We start from the raw sequence: 23,621 nt of genomic DNA, 5'->3' as shown, positions 1-23,621 counted from the left end.
GAATAAACAGGATCTTGTTGTTTGTCAGTGACCATTTAAGAAACTGACATGCAACCTCTTAACTCTATGCTGCTAGGCCCTTGTAGAATCCAAAAAGTTGCCAGCATGAAAGCCTGTTATCCAATACTCTATTCCATTGAGAAGCAAAGTTACAGAAGGTACATGTGTGACCTTGGTATTTTGAACACTGCCAAGAGCAATATTCTCCTAAATTTTCTTCTTCTAATTAGCACAAGCTGTCTCTTGCTTTTTATCTCTCTACATTTAAGTGGAAATATGAGTCAAAAAAAGATAAATTGTTCTTTGCTCCTTTCCTAGTTGCCACCAAGACAAATGATACTCCTATAGGTTATGGGAACACTTCGAGTAGCTAAGAGCCCTTTATTACTTTTTACTAGTGCCATGTGTAATAAAGAAATGAAGAATTAGAGGTATAGCACATCACTTAGATAATGAGCACCTACTGAATTTCAAGTATTACATGTTTCTTAGTCAACCATTCCATAGTTCATTCCTTTATTCTTATAAATTTTAAGTAAAAGTGGTCATAGAGAAAAATATATCTACACGGGTGTGGAGAGGAGGGCTATGGGTAGATGTGTTGGGGTGAGTGTATACTCTGCCAGGAAATTTGCTGGTGCAAATGCATAAAGATACTGCCGAAAGTGTTATTAGTGCTGACGCTTAAGAAACATATTTACAATAATTTATATGTGTGTCTGTGTGTGTATATATGTGTATTTCTTACATATAGTATAATTGAACCATATATACATAATCTAAAGTATAAATTATGTATATGTATGTATATATTGTGTGCATTTTAAAATTCACGTTCATACGCAATTATGTACGAATATGTACATATATACATATATATGTATGAATGTGAATTTAAAAAGTATTTCCAAAGACTGGAACAGCAATTCTGTATATTAAGAGGGAGATTTGGAAAGTAGTACTAGATCTGGGCCTTAAAGGATGGGTAGATAATTCTTTGTCCCTATGACAGCTAAGTTTATGAGAAGAATATACCCTAGTACTCCTCAACTCTTTTTATTTTTCTTGAGACAGGGTCTTGCAATGTTGCCCAGCCTGGCTTTAAACTCCTGGGCTCTAGCAATTTTCCTCCTTTAACTTCCCAAGTCATTAGGATTATGGGCATACGCCACCATGCCTGGCACACAACTCTACTCTGCTCCAGAAAAAATAAATGTTGGGATAGCACTCAATCATATTTTTTTCAGATGAAAAGCAAATTTACAAAAGGCTGAATAACATACACAAATATGGACGACTGTGTGATCTTTGGTGGGGGATGAGAAGAAGGATGGTGTTTAAGAAAACTTATTCTTTCTGCAATGATTTTTTTTTCTTGTAACAAAATGTGTAGTAAAAGATGATAAATTATTAACTGTTTTATACTGTCGATGGTAAGAATAGAGATATTTAATTTATAATTTTTTAAAAAAACAGAATAGAATTTCCACAGTTTCATAGAACGAAAATGGAGAAAGCTTACAAGACACAGTGAGAAAATGATAACAAATTCAGCAAGACCATCATGATATATGAAACTCAAGGCTTCATGGTGCATACTTTATCAACTAAGAGATCTTAGTCAATTTTCTTCAATAAGTAGAATGTATTCCTATGAGGTTTCTTTTTAGATATAACACAATAGAGATTTAGTTTTAGGATATATAATCTAAAAAAAGACTTAATTCCTCAAATTTGCATATATTCATTATGTATTGATTTAACCCAACACTGTAGCTTGGGCCAGAGAACTGACAAAGGAAAAGTAACAAGAGTCTGTTCAAATCGTTGAGTGAGATTGTAATAAGTGATTCAATTAAGTGTCAGCAGAAAAAAAACAGAAAGACATTAAAGAGGCAAAACTGACTGAGCCTAGTAAAGGGTTAGGGTGTAGCCAAACTTAGCTCTGAGGTAGGTGGTGATATTGAAAGAAATTGGCAAATCAGATTTTTTAAGATGCGAGGTATTACAGCTTATTTGTCTTCTGCTGAGAATAAACTAGTTAAGAGCAAAAAACTGGTGCTGCAGGAGAGAAGGGCCCCTTCTAGGAGTAAATGTTGTATGGTAGGCAGAGGAGAGGAAAAGGAGTGTTCCTATCAAGCACTTAGCCTCAGGTAGGGTCACTGAGAACCCTTCCATTCTTGCTAGAGGAAATGCATGTAGATGGGTCTACTGGGTGGTGAAAGCGTGTAAATGTTCTCTCCTGATCATTTACATGTTCTCAGTGAAAAAGCAAGCTGGTTAGCTCAAAGAGAAGACGTTTTTAGAGACACATGTTTGATAAGAGAAGAAGGTATGAAATGGTCATCTAGGGGTGTAAGAGAAAGTTTATGAAAGAAATAAAACATTTGCTGGACACAACTGGGATCCAACTTGAAGATAATGGTCACTTCTTTAAGATGTAAGCATTCAGGTATAGTTTTCTCTAGACGTGTGTATGTGCAGAGCAGGCTGACAAGACCATGAAAGAGGAGCCAAAGGGTTGAGGATGTAAGCAAGAGATGAACCTAAAAATAAACTACAGGATCTAACTTTGGAGAAAGGAAGATGAAGATGGGAGAAAGCTGAGAATAGGTATGCGGTGAAAAGATGGTATGAACAGTGGACTGAAGATTTCAGAAAGACCAATGACTTGTAGAGAGAGAATAAAGGAACATGTCAGAAAGATAGGAAGGGTGGATTGCAGAGTGGACTACTTAACATTGAGATTATGGATGGAAAGCTATTACCAGGACTGACAAAATCTAGGGTACCATGATGAGAATGGGTAGCTGATGTAAGGTGAAGGACAAGATTCTAGGGAAAAATAACAAAGAGCTAAAAAGTCAGGATATTGGCAGGATTTTCAGCATGAATATTAAAATCACCAAGATTGTATCGCAAGTAGTAATGGAGTAAATAATATAATAAAATTTTCAAGAAATGAAGCAGACTGGCCTGGGGATTTTTTAGATGACAACAAACTGGGGTAGTGGGTAGAGAAATCTGTTCACATAAACTTCAAAAGAAATCAGGGGCTTGAAGGAAAAGGGAAAAGGAAATAAAGGTCTGAAGGCAGCCAGCCGAATCAGGAAAGACAATTATCCTAACCGCAGACCAAACATTATGAGAGACACGTGAGAGAAAACCACCACTCTTGGAGAAGAATCTTTAAGTGTCCTTAAGGGAGAGCCGGATTTTAGTTAGAGAAAGGGGGTGAAGGAAATCCTCTCAGAAAAGGTTGAGTAAAAGGGGGATTTTTCAAATGACCATGCTCCAGAGGGTGGAGAAGAATGAATTGGGAGTTCAGGAAGAATGGTAAATGCAGGCTAATTACAGGATATTCCAAGCTGCTTGAGAATCAACATCCACATGGTAGTATGACCTGGGTGTCTTGGGTTTCTTGTGTGACTGACAGAAATTAATATATAAAACATAATGGGGTTAATATTGGCATTCTCTAGCGTGGTAAAAGTGTTGTAGCATGTGAGGAAGAAATCACCTTGACAGAAAAACATGGAGCTCAACACACCACTTATTCAGTCATAAATAACACTGAGGTCAATGAGGAGCACCAGGAGCATATAAGGACCTTTCGAATGTTCCCTGTCACCTTCCTCATGATTATGAACCAGAAAAAGATCAATCTGCCCAGCAGATTGTGAGCCTCTATTAGCTCCTGTAGCCTCTTATAAAAGCCGACTTGATATCTTAGAACAGTAATCTGTAGTGAGAAGCTATACTTTTTTCTACCAAATGCTTTTTCTTTTTCTTTTTAGATGGAGTTTCACTCCTGTTGCCCAGGCTTTAGTGCAAGGGCACAATCTTGGCTCACTGCAACCTCCACCTCCCAGGTTCAAGCAATTCTCCTGCCTCAGCCTCCCAAGTAGCTGGGATTATAGGCATGCACCCCCACGTCAGGTTAATTTTGTACTTTTAGTAGAGACAGGGTTTCACCATGTTGGTGAGGCTAGTCTTATACTCCTGACCTCAAGTAATCCACCCGCCTCAGCCTCCCAAAGTGCTGAGATTACAGGGGTCAGCCACCACATCCGGCCTATCAAACAATCTTCTAATAATTTTCCACCTTCAGCCAGTGTATAAAGCTGCATTGGGAGTTATGTGTATAGAATGAGCTCATCAAACTTGAACAAAAGAAAACAGGAAGGCCAGGCCCGAGAGAAAAGTGTTTGGGTCTATGAACAGATAAAGGAGACCAGACCTTAAGCAGTACACTGTTGCCCAAAATAATGGAGCTAGCTCACAGAAGTGAGAAGTAAGACAAACAGACAAGGGCAGGACAGTGACACGAGAGCAGCATGCCTTCATTGCTACTGATGGGAATCTCTAAATCTGTTTGGAATCCCATAGTTTAGATACTTTAACCAGGGGTCTTTTCTGCTGGCATACTGAAATAGGAACTACCATCAAGCAGGGATCACTAATGACTCGGGAGACTCGGGATTCACGAAGTGGGCCTCCAAACTCTGCTAATTTGATCAACCACGTATTGACAACCAAGGAAAGCTTAGATGGCCAAATGTGATCTTCAAAAATAATTGAGCCCACTAGCACAAATGGCCTCTTCTCTTTTTCCTCTCAGCAAGGCCTTAATTGGATAAAGTGACATGACTTGAAACTTGACTTACTTTGTAGAACAAACAAATTCACCAGAATGCCATAAATAGGACAGAAAGCAGACCGGGATTCTACCAAAGGGAGGTATCATTCCACATCCCTGAGATCTCTAGCCCTTCCTAGAGTACCTCCTATACTTCCAGTTCAAACAGTATTCAAGTCTAGGACCCTTATCACATCATCAGGTTGTATTCTCACCTCCCACTTGAGATGCTCATGTTTCATCTCAGAAAACCTCGTTTTTCAACGTCATATATGTTAAGGTGAATATAACAACATTAACATTTGTATTTCCTTCTCAGTTAATATTTTCAATTTAAACATCTAAAATTATAGGTGTTTTCATTTTGTTTTTATGTGCATTTACATATGTTTATAAAAATATATCACATTGCATAACTAACCACTTCCTTCAGGCTCATGAGTATACATTTCCCAAAGTCAAGTATTTTCAATTCCTCAGTGTTACAAATATCGTGAATAGCTGTTATTCTGGAAACATGGTATTGTATTATCATCAACAGCACCATGGAGCATATTACATATGACTTTGTATGCTTAATTTATATATTTAGGAATTTTCTGGTAAGCATTATGCATTGAAGAGTATTTTTATTAGATGTAGATTATTTTCCCATGTATCAATTCAGCTAGGCCATTAGTTCCTTACTGGTCCTTTTTAAAAACGGAGTAACTAATTTTACAAAACTTTTTGAATGTTCCCTCAAAAAGTGTCCATATTCATTCATGTTCAAAGAAAAAAAAAGCTTAATAGTTACCTTTGTAAATCTGCCAAATTACTGGCATAAAACATATTGGTCTTTCATTGCATTGAATCATGAATCATTTCTCTTTCTCAAGGATTTAGGGGAACTGAGTATATAAATATTTTTAAAGTGTTTCTTAGAAGTTTCCCAGGTTTTCTAGTGATAATAAATTGTCCTTTGGGGTCAACTTAGTTCTATCTATAGGTGTTAGAGAGCATTTTAAAAAACTGAAAATACAACCTATTTAATCCTCTCATATCATAAAAAATCACCACACTATGTTCAATACAACCTGGCCATTTTCTTCTTACATCACAGACATTAGTAGTAGCACGACATATTTTCACAATGAAACAAATAAGTTTAGGTATATTTAATCTTGATTCCTTCATTTAATCATCAAGCCAAAAATTGTCAAAGCATGTGTTCAGAGAAGTAAGCCATGAAATAATGAGGTTTTTACTTTTTTTATATGTAAAATTTCAGATCCCAGTATCAGAAAAGATACAAGTACATACATCTATTATCTTGACATAATTTATTCAACTTTTCCACAGTTAGTACACAGAAACCAAAAGAACACTGGGCTAGCATCAGGAGGGCTAGGTTCTAGTCAGTGTTCTGAAACTTCTGTGAACTTGTCAAGACATTTTAATTACCTGAGCCTCAGTATCCTTATTTGTAAGGTAGGATACTAACAACTTACCTTGCTTTCCCAACACAATTGTTGGGTTAAGAATCAATTTTTATAAACATGCAGACACATAATTTATTAATAAACCTTTTATAAATTACAACATTAAATAGCAATGGAAGTAATAATAATAATTTTTTCTTGAGACAGTCTTACTCTGTCACTCAAGCTGGAAGGCAGTGGTGCAATTACAGCTCTCTGCTGCCTCGACCACCCGGGCTTAGGCTACAGCCTCAGTGTGTCAGTCCATTTTCACATTGTTATCAAGAATTGCCAGAGATTAGGTAATTTTATGAAGAAAAGAGGTTTAAAATTGACTTACAGTTCCAGATGGCTGGGGAGGCCTTAGAAAAACCTACAATCATGGCAGAAGGTGAAAGAAAAGCAAAACTCGTCTTCACAACGAAGCAGGAGAGCAAGAGAGGGAGCGGAGAGCTGCCAAACACTTTAAAAGCCCCCAGATCTCGTGAAAACTCACTCACAACCACGAGAAAAGCATGGAGGAAGCCACTCCCATGATCCAATCACCTCTCACCTGCCCCTTTCCTTGACAAACAGAGATTACAATTCAAGATGACATTCAGGTGGGGACAAAGAACTACATCATATCTTTCAGCCTTTTGAGTAGCTAGAACCACAGGTGTGCACTATCACACCCAGCTGATTTTAATTATTTGTAGAGCTGGGAGTCTCCCTATATTATTCAGGCTGGTCTCAAACTCCTGGACCTAAGCGATCTTCCCACCTCAGTTTCCCAAAGTGCTGGGATTGTAGGCATGAGCCACTGGGCTCAGCCCCTATAGAAATAATTCTTATCACTAAAATTATTATGTTCATAAGACACATGATGAATCCAGAAGGTGAGCTATTATTAAACACTTTCTGTTTCCATAGCATTTATTCTAATAGTTAAAAGATATTTATTTTTGAGTGAATTTACAAGATTATGAAAAGGAGAGAGAATGCATTAACATCTATTTAATATACTCCAAACACTACCTTTCTTTAATATTCTTAGCCCTTTCTCCTGCTGTCCTCTCCCTATCCCACCAAAGATTAAGAGATTTTAAAACTGGAAGCATGTGCACAATATGTTGTCTGCTCTTTACAATTAGGGAAAAATTTATAATTTCATTCTCACTTGCAATAAAGTCTCACAATTAGCATCCCAATAAAATGTGTAGTAGAAATGGTTTTATCATCATAACTGTATATTTTTCAAGTTTATTGAAACATTTAAAATAATTAGTAAGTGGGTCAGAATAAGATTTAAGTACCTATAAGACTTTGTTACAATTTATAACATTTGTTACAAGTTGTTCACAAAGCAGTTAACAGGAGGTGGGGGTGAGTTTTATTCTGTTGAAATATTCAAGGCTAGAATAGGTACACCTGGGTCAGGGTTACAGGTACTCAGGTCAGAGAGATTTCTTTTCTGCATTGGCCTTGGTGGAAGAAGACTAGAGGGTCAATAATAGATGGTGTATTAGTTTCCCAGACTGGCAACAAACCACTGCAAAAGTAATGGCCTGAAACAACAGAAATTTATTCTCTCACAGTTCTGGAGGCCAGGTATGTGAAATCTAAGTGCCAACAGGACCATGCTTCCTCTGAAGGTTAAGGGAGAATCTTTTCCTAAATAACCCCAATCTCTATCTTCATCTTCATGTGGCCTTTTTCTCTGTTTTCCTGTCTCTGTCCCCTTTAGTCTAAGCTGGCAGTGTTTCTGCTTATACAACATTCTTAAAACCCTTGTAGGTCCACCACATATGTCAAGGGGACAACGCTGTCAGATGAGAGGTTCCTCCACAGATCCTTCCTGAATAATCTCTATCCCTGGTGTCCACTGAAATAGTCAATTGGATCCATATGTCACACATCTAATCTATTCAACAGAAGATTTTTAAGCCTCTTCTTTAGGCTTCTATTTAGAGTATGCTTTCCCGACAATAAATTTTATAATTTTAGCATCTTTTACAATTTGGGTATGCTGAGAACCTTCCAAATTATTAAGTACTCCTTCCTTTTTGCTTAGTAGTTCCTTTTTCAATTGAACTTATTCCTCTTGAATTTTTTAAAATTGATTTTTATTTTAAGTTCCGGATTGCATGTACAGGATGTGCAGGTTCGTTATACAGATAAACGTGTGCCATGGTGGTTTGCTGCACCTGTCAATCCATCACCTAAGTATTAAGCCCAGCATGCATTAGCTATTTTTCCCAATGCTCTCTCTTACCCTGACCCTATGCCCCAACAGGCCCTAGTGTGTGTTGTTCTCCTCCCTGTGTCCATGTGTTCCAATTGTTCAGCTTCCACTTATAAGTAAGAACATGTGGTGTTTTGTTTTCTGTTCCTGCATTAGTTTGCTGAGGATAATGGCTTCCAGCTGCATCCATGTCCCTGCAAAGGACATGATTGCATTCTTTTTATGGCTGCATAGTATTCCATGGGTTATATGTACCACATTTTCTTTATCCAGTCTATCACTGATGAACATTTGAGTTGATTCCATGTCTTTGCTATTGTGAATAGTGCTGCAATGAACATATGTGTACATGTATCTTTGTAATAGAATTATTTATATTCTTTTGGGTATATACCCAGTAATGGGATTATTGCAGGGTCAAATAGTATTTGACAAATGTGATCTAATTAAACTAAAGAGCTTCTGCACAGGAAAAGAAACTCTCATCAGAGCAAACAGACAAACTACAGAGTGGGAGAAATTGAATTTATCCATCTGACAAGGTGTAATATCCAGAATCTAGAAAGAACTTAAACAAGTTTATAAGAAAAAAAACAAGCCTCATTAAAAAGTGGACAAAGGACACGAACAGACACTTCTCAAAAGAAGAGATTCATGGGGCCTACAAACATATGAAAAAAAATTCAACAGTACTGATCATTAGATAAATACAGATCACCCAACAGTAGAATCTGATTGAACCAAATTCTGTCACTTTATAACAAGAATCACCTTTCTTCCTGTTTCTAATAACATGTAAGCCATTTCCCCCTGAGATATCACCAGATGCACCTTTAATGTTCATATATCTGCCAATATTCTGTTCATAATATATTCCTTTAAAACAACAGAAGCTTTCTTTTTTGTACTCTTCACTTCTCTCTCAGCCCTCACCAAAACTGTCTTTTTTTTTTTTTTTTTTTTTTTTTTTTGAGACGGAGTTTCACTCTTGTTACCCAGGCTGGAGTGCAATGGCGCGATCTTGGCTCACCGCAACCTCCGCCTCCTGGGTTCAGGCAATTCTCCTGCCTCAGCCTCCTGAGTAGCTGGGATTACAGGCATGTGCCACCATGCCCAGCTAGTTTTTTGTCTTTTTAGTAGAGACGGGGCTTCACCATGTTGACCAGGATGGTCTCGATCTCTCCACCTCGTGATCCACCCGCCTCGGCTTCCCAAAGTGCTGGGATTACAGGCTTGAGCCACCGCGCCCAGCAAAATTGTCTTTAATGTTCATTTTGCTCAACCATCTTTTCAATGCAGTCTGTTTTTTTTTTCTTTTTGTTATGTCTATCAAAATTCTTTCATTCTCTACCTAATATCCAATTCAAAAACCATTTTCAAATTTTTAGTTATTTCTGTAGCAGCTCTCTACTTCCTGGAACCAAAATTTCTATCATTTTCCTTGGGTGGTTGTAACATAAACTTGATGGCTTAAAACAACAGGAAATAGAATCTCTCACAGTCCTGGAGGCCAGAAGTCCAAAATCAAGGTGTTGGCAAAGCCACACTTTCTATGTAGTCTCTAAGGGTACATCCTTCCTTACTTCTCCCAGTTTGTGGTGTCTTGGAACATCCTTCAGCTTGGAACAACATGATTGCAATCCCTGCCTCAGTCTCTGCTTGGTCTTTTTTTTTTTTCTTTCTTTTTTTTTTTTTTTTTCTTTCAATATGTCTATGTCCCCTCTTCTTTTTCTAAAGATACCAATCATTGGATTTAAAGTTACTATAAATCCAGGATGGTCTCATCTTACAATCCTTAATTATAGCTGTGAAGACCCTGCTTCCAAATAAGTTTACTTTCACCGGTATTAGGACTTAACTATTTGAAGACATATTTGGGGGAACACTCTTAAGCTTAGTACAGATAAAAACTCATGACTTTCACCCTTATCTTGCCCCAGTTATCTTGGGATTTCTGGTTTATCACCAGATAAATATGGAAGAGATTGTCCCATCTCCTCATTGCAAAAATGCCCATCATTTGGTGTAGGGAATCCTGGTCTAGAAGTTTGGGGAATCATGCTATCTAACTTGACATGAGGAAATTACTCCTCCCAAGAGGAGTTTACTTCATCTTCTTCATAAAAGATTTTAACCTCATGAACATGTAAAGAGTGTATTCTAGATGTATGGAATAAAATGGGATGGGAAGAGGAAAAGGAGCTGGTACCTATGCTTTTTTCAAGTCAAATAACTAAAGGTATAAATAGAAACAGTGTCTATAAATACCTCTTTATCTCAAGATCTCAAAAGAATGCCATTCAATTGCATTTAGATTGTTATCAATTATTACTCATTTGTCTCATAAGTCTAGCTTCTTTCCTAGTGGTCTAGTGAACTGAAACAAAAACAATCAGTATTATTGAAGAGACAGAAAAATGTAAACAAGATGTTACAGAATACTATTGAAAATGACACTTTTTTTTAAAAGCAAATCATTTTGTTTTACAATCATTTTCAGTAAAGCTACTATTGCCAGCATTAACAGGCAGATAAAATGTTAAAGCTGATCAAGTGTGCTTTGATGCCACATAACAGCACCCAGATTTTAAAATGGAAGAGAAAAGGGGCTTGCATCTGGTCAATTAAAAAGAATAACACTTGGCTCGAAAATGTCACCAGAAGTCTCAGAGCTAGTGTGGTAATTTTAGAAGGCCACACAATTCACTGGTTTCTGAAATTAATTTGAATAATCTCATCATTTGCCTGTAGATAAATTGGTATGGTGTGTCTGCTGCTAAACCCTAACTGTCTCACACAGATGTGTAAACACAAATGAAATAAGAAACGTTAAGCAGCTTATGGCATTTTTATATGGGAGGAGTAGCTCTCTTTTTCAATTGAATATGTGATAGATTATTTCTTTTCAAAATTGAAAAGTTGAGTTTTAAAATTTTATAAAAGTGCTGTATGTTTACTAAAGAGAAAAATACTAATGATATAGAAGTTTAGAAAAAAAAAGTCCACTCTCAATCCTCTTCCCAGATATCATGATTGACAATTATAATTGTCTTTATTCAAATATTTGCATGCACATATCAGCTTTGTTTTGTTGTCATTGTTTTGGTTTTTTATTTGTTTGTTTTACTTTAAGTTCTGGGGTATATGTGCAGATCTTGTAGGATTGTTACACACGTGCACACATGCCATGGTGGTTTGCTCCTTCCATTTCCCCGTCACCTACATTAGGTATTTCTCCTAACATTATCCCTCCCCAATATCCCCACCCCCTGCTATCCCTCCCCTAGCCCCTAACCCCACAACAGACCCCAGTGTGTGATGTTCCCCTCCCTGTGTCCATGTGTTCTCATTGTTCAACACCCACTTATGAGTGAAAACATGCAGTGTTTGGTTTTCTGTTCTTAATGGTGTTGGGAAAACTGACTAGGCATGTGCAGAAATCTGAAACTGGACCCCTACTTATACCTTATACAAAAATTAACTCCAGATGGATTAAGGATTTGAACATAAGACCTAACACCATAAAAACCCTAAAAGAAAACATAGGCAATACCATTCAGGACATAGGCACAGGCAAGGACTTCATGACTAAAACACCAAAAGCAATGGCAACAAAAGCCAAAATAGACAAATGGGATCTAGTTAAACTCCAGAGATTCTGCACAGCAAAAGAAACTATCATTAGAGTGAACCAGCAACCAATAGAATGAGAAAAAGTTTTGCAAGCTACCCATCTGACAAAGGGCTAACATTCAGAATCTACAAAGAACTAAAACAAATATACAAGAAAAAAAACAAACAAACAACCCCATCAAAAAAGTGGGGGAAAGATATGAACAGACACTTTTCAAAAGAAGACATCTATGCAGCCAACAAACATATGAAAAAATGTTCATCATCACTCATCATTAGAGAAATGCAAATCAAAACCATATTGAGATACCATCTCACACCAGTTAGAATGGCGATCATTAAAAAATCTGGAGATAACAGATGCTAGAGAGGATGTAGAGAAACAGGAATGCTTTTACCCTGTTGGTGGGAGTGTAAATTAGTTCAACCATTGTGGAAGACAGTGTGGCGATTCCTCAATGATCTAGAACTAGAAATACCATTTGACCCAGCAATCCCATTATTGGATATATGCTCAAAGTATTATAAATCAATCTATTATAAAGACACATGCACACGTATGTTCATCATGGCACTGTATACAATAACAAAGACTTGGAACCAACCCAAATGCCCATCTGGATAAAGAAAATATAGCACATATACAGCATGGAATACTAGGCAGCCATAAGAAAGGATGAATTCCTGTCCTTTGCAGTGACATGGATAAATCTGTGTGGTTTTTTGTTTGTTTGTTTGTTTGTTTTCTTTGTTGTTTTCAGTGAGGGATGGTAGGGTTATTTGTGCATTGTTTACATAAGTGATACTCTTCTGTAATCTCCCAAAGAGAGGCACTTGATTGAAATCACATAGAAGAAGTTGAAACACAAAAACTACGAGTCAGCTCAGGATTTACCTACATCTGTAAGCTTTACTTAATTCACTTCTCTCTACTTTCTTCTTCCCATGTTGGGGAGGCACCTTCCTTGTCCTTCCGCAGTATCCCTCACATATATGCATCATTATCATCATACCCTACCACACTTTTAATTATTATCTTTTGTGTACAGCATCTCCCACTAGAATCTAAGGATCCAAACAAGATGCAATATCTAAAACAGCTCACTGCTGTTCATGGACAGAGCAATCACAGAGCTGCAGAAGACCTTATGACAAGTGATACATACAGTATGCATTTTTAGATGATATCAATTTGCAATTCAACACTCTGATCACACTTGCTTAATCAATTGCAATTTCTTATAGTTAAGCTCACACTTAGTCTTCATTCTTCACTCTTTTTTTTTTTTTTTTTTTTTTTGAGACGGAGTTTCGCTCTTGTTACCCAGGCTGGAGTGCAATGGCGCGATCTCGGCTCACCGCAACCTCCACCTCCTGGGCTCAGGCAATTCTCCAGCCTCAGCCTCCTAAGTAGCTGGGATTACAGGCACGCGCCACCACGCCCAGCTAGTTTTTGTATTTTTAGTAGAGACGGGGTTTCACCATGTTGACCAGGATGGTCTCGATCTCTCGACCTCGTGATCCACCCGCCTCGGCCTCCCAAAGTGCTGGGATTACAGGCTTGAGCCACCGCGCCTGGCTCATTCTTCACTCTTGCTCTCAAAGATACCACAAGAAACACAATGTACATGTCCCTGATTTGCCAAGCTAGTAAATTCACCCTAAAAAGAAAATAAGTTGAAGTTGGCATGACTGTTCTTACTAAAACCATGATTACATTTTCCACAATAGAGCAAAACCACCAGTGCCTTGGACAGTCAGGGAGCAAAGAAAGGAGGCAGGCCCTGTAATCACAAGGACCCTGTGAAACAGTTTTCTTTCAATCTGGAAGCAACAAAAGCTAAGGTAATTAATTATTCTCCTGATCACAACATAGGGACATAAAGAAAAGGCAAGCCTTGGTGACAAACACAGCAGGCATTTTTACAGAGTGGGCACTTCCATAATCTCTAACATGCCATAAGCCTGTGCCATACTTATAGAAGCAGGGATTGCCCAGGAAGTTTAATAATAAGTAGCTGGTAAAGGCTCTCCAAAATGTGTGAACCTCATGGCCATGGACATATTCATAACAAGTATAGTATCAAATACAAGGGAGTGCACTTTCAATGTACATAAAGCAAAACTAGAATGAAAAACCTATAGATAGAATAAGCATATCTTTTTAGCCACACCTGTCAACTAAGAACTAGTTCAATTATCAGGAGAAATGAGAAAATCATGCCCAAAATATTTGTTAGACTATTTGAAGTTTAATGTAATGGCTATGACAGTTAATTTGATATGTTGATTTGGAAGACTTTTTAGATGAAGTTAGAATTTTTTTTAATGTTGTCTTTTATTTTAAATACTGAGGGTACAGATTTGTTACATGGGGATGTTGCGTGATGCTGAGGTTTGGGATGGAGATCCCATCAGCCAGATATGCTGAGGTTTAGGGAACAGATCCTGACACACATATAGCAAGCACGGTACCCAGTAGGTCATTTTTCAGCCCAACTCCCTCTTTCTCCCTCCCACCTCTTGTACTCTCCAGTATCTACTCTTCCTATGTTTGTGTCCATGTGTGCTCAGTGTTTAGCTCCCACTTATAAGTGAGAATGTGTGATATTTGGTTCTCTGTTCTTGTGTTAATTCACTTAGGATTATGGCCTCCAGCTGCACCCTTGTTGCTGTAAAGGACATGATTTTGTCCTTTTTATGGCTGCATAGTATTCCATGCTGTGTATATGTACCATATTTTCTTTCTTTAATCCACCACTGATGGGCACCTAGGTAGATTCTATGTCTTTGCTATTATGAATAGTATAGCTGTGAACATGTAAGTGCATGTAACTTTTTGGTAAAATGATTTATTTATCTTTCAGTATCTACTTAGTAATGGAATTGCTGGGTTGAATGGTAGATTTGTTTTAAGATCTTTAAGGAAATCTCTGAACTGCTGTCCACAGTGGCTGGACTAATTGACGTTCCCACCAACAGTGCTTCAGCTTTCCCTTTTCTCTGCAGCCTTGCCAGCATCTGTTATTTTTTTAATTAGGTGGACTTTGAGTAAATCAGGTTGCCTGCATTATGTTAGTGATCCTTAAACAATCAGTGGAAGGACTAAGTAGCGCAAAAAATCCAGCATCTCTGAGCAAGAGGTGCTTTTTCAGTAGATACCTTTGGACCTTACCTGACTGTTGGCGGTCCTAGGTCTCCATCCTGCTGATACACACTAAAGATTTTTGAAACTTGCCTGCCTCATAACTGCATGAGTGATTATGGGGGCTTAAAATAAATCACTCTGTGTGTGTGTGTGTGTGTGCTGTGTGTGTGCATCCTATTGGCTCTGTTTCTCTGGAGAATCCTTACTAATAAAGGAGTCTGCAGATGTAGATATGTCATATATACCTGCTTCCAATTAACAGTTTAATAAAATGCACATAATGTATGCACATTCATACACATACATCATCTTTCTTAACTACTTTTTAAAATTGTCAAGCCCATCCATACTGTATTATTCAGCATAAATACTTTAACCAAATGAGCCTTGACCACAAACTCAGTCACCAAGTTGCTTCCCAGAGTTTGTAGGCTCCCTACGAGCTCCCAGTGAGTTTTGTCTTGAAAATACTCTTTCCTTCTGGTTATATCTCATGTCACAACTGCTCCTCTGTTCTTTTGTATAAGTTTACAATTTATCTTTAGACATGGCAAGATTATTACATACATATTTTTATACTAGAGAAAAGAAAAAATATCAGATGCTTAAATTTTGTCTAGAGGCTTAGATTTTTAGACACGGGTTTTTAATTTTTATGTATTCCAGAGTTCTAAATTTTTAGGGGATCAATTGTACTAGATGTTCTGATGTCAAATCAGCATTACTGCCATCTGTCCTGGAACACCCTTGCTCAGAATACACTTCCCAATGTCATTGTGGAGTGCAGTATACCAATCAATGGCACTCACATTGTAAGACAGAAGAAAATGAGAAATCCACTTTTTGTTGCCAGCAGTTACAGAATTACCCACATTGACACCTGTTAGTCAACTCCGGCTGCCATAACAAAATACCAGAGTGGGTGATTTAAATAACAGAAAAAAAATTCTCACATTTCTGGGGGGTAGCAGTTCAAAATGAAGTCGCTAGGTTTGGTTTCTTCAGAGGCCTCTCTTCTTGGCTTATAGGTGACCACCATTATAAAGTTCCTTTGCTTACCTTTACGTTACTGAGTGTGAAGGTGGTTCACCATGTACCAGTTACCAATCTCCAGTTTCTACCATTTGAATGAGGCTTATGAGAAAGAATATTTACACATAAGGTAAGCAAAGCAATTTATTACTCATGGATAGCCAGCCAGGAACAACAGAATGTTGGAATTTGTGGTGAGCCAGTACCTGAAGGCTTCCAAAAGCTGTCCAGGATGGATAGAGTCTTTCCTGTAGCTGCTCCACTTTGCACCATAGTGGAGGGACCCTGAAAGCGACTCACTCTGGGTTTTACACCCTAGATGTCACTTGGCTTGCTGAGCAAAGTTGTTTCAGGATATCCTACTCTAGGAAGAATACACACAGAGCATGAGCCATTCCAGATGGTTCTTCCTTATCTCAGTATCTTATATTCCCGGCATATTAGAGTTACTTTTGAGAACTACAAGTAAGAAGAGAAAAGGAGAGCTGTATTGGCCAAGTCCATCAAGGGGTGATCCTGCTGGGCAATAAGATAGACATATGACCAACTTGAGCAGATACTCCTAAAACATTTTTCCAAAGTACATGCACAAATTTTACTCCTGCCAGTACTGCACGAGGGTTTCAAAGTTTTGCCTTTCTGGTGACTATTCCTTTCTCTTTTAACTACCACTTTATCATTTTCAGACAATTCAGCAAACCGTTCTTCATCATGTCCATGTCTTGGCACTAAAGTGGGTTCCAACTATGATGCCAGATGGGGACATTTTTTAACCAGCTGTGAAATATTTCATCAGTAGGTCATTGTTTTTGAAGACTGTTGATGTGATAAGTAGTGAATCATTCAGTAGCTACAGATAACTTAGAAACCAGTATCTCAACTCTACTGATTATGATGCAAATTACTGAGATTTTATTCACTGACAATTTGCAATGTCCTACTTGATTATTAATAGATTTTTCTCCTTTTTACACATTCTTGGAAATTGATTGATATTTCTTTTATTAAAGAGTCCCATTCTTTAATTTAATTTTCTATTTTATTCCCAAAGAGCTACTGCATTTCTCACTTAAGTATGTGTTACTGAATATATTATTTTGCCTGCAATTTTTAATTTAATAATAATCACATAGCAGTTGCACTTTTTCATCACTAGGTTTGAAGGAAATTTTAATTATCATTACACAGGGGTTATAATTGTCCTACAATGAAATTTGGTAATGTAGCAATCATAAAGGCTACCATTTATTGAAAGCACAGGTGTCAGGCATCGTATGGGACATTGTATTTACACTATCCTGATTAATTGTCATAACAATCTTAAAATACAGGAAATAAATCAATCAGAGGTTAATTTTTTTTTCTGGCCTGTTTCTGTTCTTTATTCTTTACAGACCTTGTTGCAGAACCTAGCACTGCTCTGAATTCTCCAGGAAAAAAATAACAACTCATCAAAATAATTACTGAGCATATAGATTTTAGTAAAGGTGTCATTGAAGAGAAAGAAGAGAGTTTGGCAGCTTCACAGGTGGTTTCATTTGTCTTATCTCTTTTCCTGATCTGTCTGATTCAGTATATTATTCGGTTTCCCCTTCTCTTCTCTTTCAATTACCTCAATTATGAGAAGTAGTGTCCTTTTTCCACTGGAAACCTGAGCCCCATTTTTCGATTTTTATCTACGATTCATGTTTCTAATAAAAATCCCTTCACATATCTATACACATAAGTATATGTTTACATTCAACTTTTATTTTAGAATCAGGGGTTACACATGCAGGTTTGTTACATGGGAATATTGAGTGATGCTGAGGTTTGTCGCACAAATCCTGTCACTCTGGTAGCAAATATAGTACCCAATAGATAATTTTTTAACCCACCCCAACCCCGAGTGGTCCACAATGTCTGTTATTTCCATATTTATGTATATGAGTACTTAATGTTTAGCTCCTACTTGTAAGTAAGAACACAGGGTATTTGGTCTTCTGTTCCTGAGTTAATTTGCTTAGGATTATGGCCTCTAGCTGCACCCCTGCTGCTGGAAGGGACATGATATTTTTCTTTTTTTAATGGATGTGTAGTGTTCCTTGGTGTATGTATACCACATTTTCTTTATCCAATCTATCATTGATGGAAACCTGGGTTGATTCCATGTCTTTGCTATTGTGAATAGCACAGTAATATTCTTATCAGCTAATAAGAAAATAAAAATTCTTCATTTTGTTAGTCATAAATTTCTAATTTAACTGTAAGAAAACTAAGGTTCAAATATATAAAATTGCCTGCTTTAGGCTATCTTTGTGGCAAAAAGCTGCACCAGTAATCAAATCTAGGGTGGTATGACATAGACCACCTCCAGATTTGCCATCTTTTTTTTTTTTTTTTTTTTGAGATGGAGTCTCATTCTGCTGCCAGGCTGGAGTGCAATAGCACAATCTCGGCTCACTGCAACTTCCACCTCCCGAATTCAAGTGATTCTTCTGCCTCAGCATCCTAAATACGTGGGATTACTGGTGCATGCCACCACACCCGGTTAATTTTTCTACTTTTAGTAGAGGCTGGGTTTCACCATGTTGGCCAGGCTGGTTTTGAACTCCTGACCTCAGGTAATCCACCCACCTCAGCCCTCCAAACTGTTGAGATTACAGGTGTAAACCACTGTGCCCATCCACCATCATATTTTTGTCTGTTTTAAAATAAGGACTTACAAAACTCCAGAAAATTGTCTAAGCATACAAGTTCTTGGTTGCTTCACTTTCTAGTTCTTTTCCAATCCTGAATCACTGTGGAACAACTTGTTTATAAATAGTGCATTAACCCGTACACATTCTGCAGGACACACATTGTGCACTACTAGGCAGCTATCTAGGAAAACTTGGAGTTCTCACTGCATATTTAAGTGGCCAGTTCTCAAGGTAAGTAGAGGTTAGAAGAGTTTCCAAGCAGCAAGAGAAACAACCTTCCAATAGAAGGAATAAACTAAAAGCCAGTGCTATGTGTAGATGGTATCATCCACAGCTTTCAGGATAGGGTTCAGACAGATTACAAATCCAGTCTTTCTCACTCTCTTATTTACGATACCTCAGTAAATGAGATTAATCATTTATTTCCCAATGAAAGATTAGAATTAAACCTACATAACCTATGCCAGGTGGGGTTCATTGCTTGATGATTATGATCCAAATCATCTAGTCCATAAACATAAAATACCTGTCCCTTTCTGGAGAGTACACAGAATAAAAACAGGTGGTGAGATTGGGTAGCTAAGTACCCAAGAGCCCTATTTATTTTAGTGTCACATGGGTTTGAATAAATATAAACTGAAAAATCATGGAGTGTGGGTGTTAGAAACCACCGTAGGGTCCACTAATTTAGAGATCCTTAATGAGTGTGTATCCACATCAGGATGGGGTGGATTCACATGTAATTTGGACAAAGTTCACTTAAGATCACAAATTCTTAGCCACTGTTTTAATTATTCAAGCTTAGAAAGTAAAACTGTCTAGAACTACAGAGTTTGCTAGAGCCAAATGGCAAGAGCTTTGGACCAGTGTACAATCTTATCATAAAGGCAAGGTTTTGTGTGTTATTTTTTAAGATTAGGAAAAACAATATGCTGAATGCCCCTCAAGTTTATAAATGAAAAGTTGAAATTTATAAAAATTTAAGAAGAATCAAAATAAAAAATTGATTTCTTCACTCTGTTAATACACTGCAACATCTGCCTCCTGGGTTCAAGCAGTTTTCCTGCCTCAACTTCCTGAGTAGCTGGGATTACAAGTGTGCACCACCACACCCTGCTAAATTTTGTATTTTTAATAGAGACTGGGTTTCACCATGTTGGCCAGGGGGTCTAGAATTCCTGATCCTCCCACCTCAGCCTCTTAAAGTGCTGGGATTACAGGCATGAGCCACCATGCCCAGGCAATTTCTATTATTATATAATAAATTATCCCAAATGTTGCAACTGGAAACATTGCACATTTATTTTCTCAGTTTTTTCTGGATTGGCAATCTGGTCATGGCTTAGCTAGATTCTCTGCAAGGCTGTCCTCAAAGTATCAGCTAGGTCTTGGTTCTCCTTTGTAGGCTTGACGGGAAAGATCGGTTTCCAGGTGCCTCATCCGGTTGTTTGCAGAATTCATCTGCTTGTGGTTGTAGGACTGAAGTCTTCATTTTTGTGCTGGCTTTTTGGTACTGAGGAGTGTTCTCAGTTCCTGAAGTCCATACGTATTTTCTTGCCATATAGCGCTCTCACAACACAGTAGTTTATTTCATCAGCCAGCAAGAAAGAAAAGTCTCTCTCCAGTCAGCTAAAATGGACTCATATAATGAAACATAATCACAAGAGTGACATTCCATCACCTTGGCCTTATTGACTTGGTTGGAAAAAGTCACAGTTCTCCCCACTCTCACACACATTCAAGGATGAGGAATTAGACAAAGGCTATGGGACCCTGGGGGTTGACTTAGGGTATGTCTGTCATGTCACAGGTAATTTTAAGAGTTTAGAGAGAAATTCAGATCTTCTTTCTTCATGTGGTACTTTGGACTACACTGCTGAGGTGCACAAAAAAATTCATAACTCTTTCCTCTGTGGTTGTTACCACTACTATCTGGGCGGAGCAGAGATAAGTGGAGGGGAAAAGGGTGAGCCCCAAGTGGAGAGGAAGGACGTCATCTGGGGAAGTGAATGCACTGAAGACAATACTGAACTGTAGGGGCATAAGCCACCTTCACTCCACTTTAGGACAGAGAAACAGTAAAATATGAAGATGTCTATGTCCCAGAGCCATGTCTAAGAATATTGGAACTATAGCAATGCATGAAACCACACACTGATAATGTAATTGATTTAACAACAGTATTGCTAACTATTATAAAACTACAAATTCAGGGAAGTCTATTCATATCTAACTACCTTTTCTACACATCTTCTACATATGCTCCTTTCTGGTAAAATATTGTGTGTGTGTGTGTGTGTGTGTGTGTGAATTGTGTTTGTATGTACACATTCCCCCACACATACAACACACACATAATATAAAGTAACAATGCTCCATAAATTTGTTCTACAAAAGAAAATCTCTTTGATAGTCCTCCTTTGTTAAAATATAATTCCTTTTCTTTCTCAAAATCATTACCATTTTCTCTGGTTGCACATCTGGGTCCAAAATGACTTCTTCCATAAACCTTTCTTTGATAAACCTTGTTGAAAAATAAGCATGGAGAACTAATTGTCTAAGGAATTAAGAAACATGCCTGAAGCAGTCCTGGTGGCTAAGGAAAGGTTCATTTGCAGCTTTGTTTGCCTTTGTGTTAAAAGGCAGCACTCCTCCTGAAAAGGGGGACAGGCCTATCAGAGATTAGAACTGAAGCTTAAATTCTCAGAAATATGAACAAGTCATATGCCAAAATGGGCTGCCTATCGCAAAGAAATGAGACAACCAGTTGGAGGACAAAAGAAGAAAATACTAGAATGTGTTTGCAAAATATCAAAATACAATCATTTTAGTTTTTGATTGAAAGTGAAAGATGTGCAACTCTTCCTTTCAGTTGAACACGTCAGGCTCATTGTGAGTTATGTTGAGGATGTAGAGAAATTGGAACACTTTTACACTGTTGGTGGGAGTGTAAACTGGTTCAGTGTTGTCTTTGTTCTCACTGGTTTCAAAGAAATTATTTATTTCTGCCTTAATTTCATTATTTACTCAGTGGTCATTCAGGAGCAGGTTGTTTCCATGTAGTTGTGAGGTTTTGAGTGAGTTTCTTAACCCTGAGTTCTAATTTGATTGCATTGTGGTCTGAGAGACTGTTACAATTTCTGTTCTTTTGCATTTGCTGAGGATTGTGCTACTTCCAATTATGTGGTCAATATTAGATAAGTGTGGTGTGGTGCTGAGAATAATGTATATTCTATTGATTTGGGGTGGAGAGTTCTGTAAATGTCTGTTACGTCTGCTGGTCCAGAGCTGAGTTCAAGTCCTGAATATCATACACTATAGACATATGTAAATATATATATACACATAATGTGCCACATTGTTATTGTTATTATGCATTTATCTGTTGGCAGACATTTAGGTTGTTTCTACATCTTGGCTATTCTGATTAATGCTACAATGAACATGGGAGTGCAGGCTTGATGATTTCATCTCCTTTGTGTATATACCTCAAAAAAGGGATTGCTGGGTTCTATAGTAGTTACATTTTTTAATTTCTTAGGAACCTCCAAATTGTTTTCCATAACACTTGTATCAATCTCCATTTCTGCCAACAATGTATCAGGGTCTCCTTTGCTCTACAACCTTGCCAACATTTATTATCTCTTGTCCTTTTAAATCCCATTTGACCCAGCAATCCCATTACTGGGTATATATCCAAAGGATTATAAATCATTCTACTACAAGGACACGTGCACACGAATGTTCATTGCAGCACTGTTTACAATAGCAAAGACCTGGAACCAACCCAAATGCCCAACGATGATAGACTGGATAGGGAAAATGTGGTACATATACACCATGGAATATTATGCAGCCATCAAAAACGATGAGTTCACGTCCTTTATAGGGACATGGATGAACCTGGAAACCATCATTCTCAGCAAACTGACACAAGAGCAGAAAATCAAACACCATATATTCTCGCTCATAGGCGGGTGTTGAACAATGAGAACACATGGACACAGGGAGGGGAGCACTACACACTGGGGTCCGTTGGGGGGAAATGGGGGAGGGGCGGGGGGGTGGGGAGGTAGGAAGAGATAGCATGGGGAGAAATGACAGATACAGGTGAGGGGACGGAAGGCAGCAAAGCACACTGCCATGTGTGTACCTATGCAACAATCTTGCATGTTCATCACATGTACCCCAAAACCTAAAATGCAATTAAAAAAAATAATAATAATAATAGTCATTCTAACAGGTATGAGGTGCTATCTCCTAGTGGTTTTACTTTTCATTTCCTTGATGATTAGTGGTGTTGAGCACCTTTTTACATACAGTCATGCATCACCTAATGATAGGGACACATTCTGAGAAATGTATTGTTACATAATTTTGTTGCTTTTCAAGCACCATAGAGTGCACTTACACAAACCTGATACCATCTGCTACTACACATCTAGCCTACATGATATATAGCCTATTGTTTCTACACTATAAACCTGTATAGAACGTTACTATACTAAAATACTGTAGGCAAATGTAACATAAGTGTTTGTATATTTAAACATAGGAAAGGTACAATAAAAACATGGAATAAAAGGTAGTAAGTTGTACACCTCTATAGAGCCCTTATAAAGAATGGAGCTAGAAGCTGATCTGGGTGAGTCACTGAGAGAGTGAATCTAAGTGAGTGACAAGTGAATCTGAAGGACTAGGACATTACTGTACACCACTGTAGACTTTATAAACACTGTACACTTTGTCTACACTAATCTTATTTTTAATTTTCTTTCTTCAATTATAAACTTACCCTACTTAC

This window comes from Saimiri boliviensis, chromosome 10 (assembly GCF_048565385.1).
Source record: "Saimiri boliviensis isolate mSaiBol1 chromosome 10, mSaiBol1.pri, whole genome shotgun sequence".
Lineage (NCBI taxonomy): Eukaryota > Metazoa > Chordata > Mammalia > Primates > Cebidae > Saimiri > Saimiri boliviensis.
Note: the sequence above shows the minus strand (reverse complement) of the source record.